The following is a 2848-nucleotide window of genomic DNA, read 5'->3' as shown; positions in this document are numbered from 1 at the left end:
TGGAAAAATATATATTAGTAACTATTTAAATGGTAAATAAGTACTAGTACTAGTAAAACTGGGACAGGTAACAGGTAACAAGTAGACATACTACTAGTCATTCAAAATCTGCAATTAGTTACAGTAGCAGTGGAATAGTTATTTGTAACTAATGGGATAGTGAGTATCAGCAAGGAATAGCCTACATGCTTTTATGTAATCAACAATACTATAATTGATTAGATATTTGGATATTAGTATCTAGAACCTTATGAATATTTACCTATAAAATACTAAAAAAATATACTAGTCATCCATTGTTTGTTATATATATATATATATGTTCTGAATAAAAGTAAAAAAGAAAATATACTATTTAAAAAAATGGTGTAGACACAATTTCGGCTGTGTGAGAGGCGTGTAAGTAACAGTAAGTAACACACTGAATTAGAAATTTAGTAGGAAAAATGAACTAATAGTACTCCAATATCCTTTGTTTTACTTACATCTTGGTACAATGTACATACTTGTAATTGAAAAAAGGATGTATAATGACATAAAAATGCTGATTATATTTGGTTTTAAGGAATAAATGTCAAAGCAACCTGGCACAGACATGCTCAATCCATTTAGCCTGCACGATCCGAGCTATATTCCCACAGCAATAAAACATTTCAGTTTGTCAAAGCGTTGATGGATGTTATATGTGCATGCACAATAACAGCTCCGGAGCATCCTCTACCCCAGCCCAGCCCAGCCCACCCCACCCGCGGGGCAATGTCTCAAAGCACGTCACCGTGAGTGTGTGTGTGTGTGTGAGGAAGGAGAGGGAGAGAGGGAGAGAGAAAGTAGATGTGTGCAGACAACCTGCTCGCGCGTAATTCTGGGAGGACTCTCCGCCGAGCAACGACACAATAAACACTCACGGAGCCGCAAGAGTTTCCCCCGGTGGAGTAACAGTAAGCACTTAAATCACGTCACACCACCCAGCCAGGAGTCCATCATCAATCTGCAGCCATGTATCTGAACAGGGAGGAGGAGTACAGCAAAGGTAGGCGCTTTTATTTCTGTTGCCATTAAACTTGTAGGAGTATCTTCTTCTCACCTTGGACGGGCGCCTCTGGCACGGACGGGTCTGGTGGGCTCGCACGAGGGGGTTTAGGGGGTGCTATAGCTGGCACGACCGCATCGTAAGCACCTGTCGTGGGGTCTTCACTTCTTTGCCCCCCTTGTTTAACATCATTGTCCGAGCGCGCGCGCGCACTAATGACTGTTTGACATTGTCACGCGCTCTCGGGGCATTTGCATTGACAGCGATTACCAGATTAAATAACTTTGATTCCAGGTCCCGTGAAGGTCTGCTGTTGCGTAATGATACGCGTACGAAGGCTCAGTCAGGGCTACTTGTTGTGCGCTTCGTCCTTGACAGATCTTCGCGCGAAGAGGCTTGAGGAAGGACAAATGACTAAAACACAAGGTCAAAGCATCTCAAAACGGGCTCGGCGGTGCCTCGTCCCCGGTATCCGCACCATTACACGCGAACCTTGACGTTATGGTGAATCTTTATGCTGATTCCGTGGGCGTTTTGCTGGGGTATATACGGTGGGCTGTTATTTGTGTCAGCTCTCCCACGTGTTTCCGAAGCGTGATTCCCCGTGAATTCACAGGGTGGGTGTCCACTACAATTTTCCCCGGTGTCCCTCCCACGGTAAATGAATTCGCTTCGGAGCTCCGGAACGGAGGTGATTGGAATTAAGAGTGGAGGCGCGTTCGGGCTACGCCAGCAACACCTGCTGCTACCGAGAGCCAGAAAGCAAAAGACGGTGTTTGATATGCGGTAATGGCCGTGAGGAGATAATAACCATGGCGTGAATGAATCTGTGTGGGTTTGGAAAGGAAAGGTGGTCACGGAAGAGCCCATACAGGACAAACCCGACACAGAAACGGGATCTGGCTTTAAAAAAAAAAGGGTGTTCAATTTGTATTCAAAGTGAATGTACATTTACAAAGTGTTCGTGATAAAACGAACCAAATGTTGAGAATTGGTTCCCTGAAATAACCAAACAGGAGTCACACAATTAAGGAATTGTTCCATGTTTGCTTGGAAGGTTATCATAATTACTGTTATGTCATTCTAATTAAAGCAATATTTACTAGCTAATTAAGACATCATTTAGTCCATTTATGAGCAATTCCCATGAGAAAGTTCAGTTAGGCTTCAGTTGCTTTTTTTCTCATCCCGAAAAGGTTAGCAGAATGTGTCCGCTAGTGGCTGGGACTTTTGACCGTTTGAGAGAGGCGGGGCATAGAGGACCTACAATAATGTACAGTATTTGAAAAATAATGTGTTTTTTGAACATTAAAGCATATCAACATTTACACCAAATACACAAAATAATGATCTTTAAAAAAGCATCATATGACCCCTTTAAAAATTTGTTCACTGATTCATTCATTGACCTTTCTTGCCAGACGGTGACTACCAAGCCAGATAGCACACCTACGTCAAATCGCTTCATCTGGAAAGCATCTGCTGTGTACAAACATCTGATAGACGTCTCTCAACGCACTGGACAGCTGGCCAATCACAGCACACCTCGCTTTTTCAGACCGATGAGCTTTGTAAAAATTTATGCATTTCAAAAAGGCGGGGCATAGAGGAGAAACAATAATGTACAGTATGTGGAAAATAATGTGTTTTTTGAACTTTAAACCGCATAAACACATTTCATTACACCAAATACACAAAATAATGTTGTTCTTTTTAGCAGCATCATATGACCCCTTTAAACCATATTAGTTTAAACTGCTGATATACATTTTTCTGAGTGCACACATCCGAAGCACACGGACAGAAAGCGGCTGTCAA

General features: G+C 42.3%; 2 long non-coding RNA genes across 2 annotated transcripts in view; one reads left to right on the top strand and one right to left on the bottom strand.

Annotated features, from left to right (window-relative positions):
• The first annotated feature begins 794 nt into the window (after positions 1 to 794).
• Positions 795 to 2848, top strand: part of LOC107561179 (uncharacterized) — an 88223-nt gene continuing 86169 nt past the window's right edge. Inside the window, exon 1 of the long non-coding RNA XR_001605818.1 lies at positions 795 to 1030. This is a non-coding gene — a long non-coding RNA (uncharacterized lncRNA). The remainder of the gene's footprint in view (positions 1031 to 2848) is intronic.
• The window catches only part of LOC107561180 (uncharacterized), a 17668-nt gene continuing 16254 nt past the window's right edge, over positions 1435 to 2848 (bottom strand). The window contains exon 3 of the long non-coding RNA XR_001605819.1: positions 1435 to 1444. This is a non-coding gene — a long non-coding RNA (uncharacterized lncRNA). The remainder of the gene's footprint in view (positions 1445 to 2848) is intronic.

The sequence above is a fragment of the Sinocyclocheilus grahami genome, unplaced genomic scaffold, assembly GCF_001515645.1.
Source record: "Sinocyclocheilus grahami isolate Dianchi unplaced genomic scaffold, SAMN03320097.WGS_v1.1 scaffold759.1, whole genome shotgun sequence".
Lineage (NCBI taxonomy): Eukaryota > Metazoa > Chordata > Actinopteri > Cypriniformes > Cyprinidae > Sinocyclocheilus > Sinocyclocheilus grahami.
The sequence above is the reverse complement of the archived record's forward strand: the minus strand, read 5'-3'. Positions and strand labels throughout refer to the sequence as shown.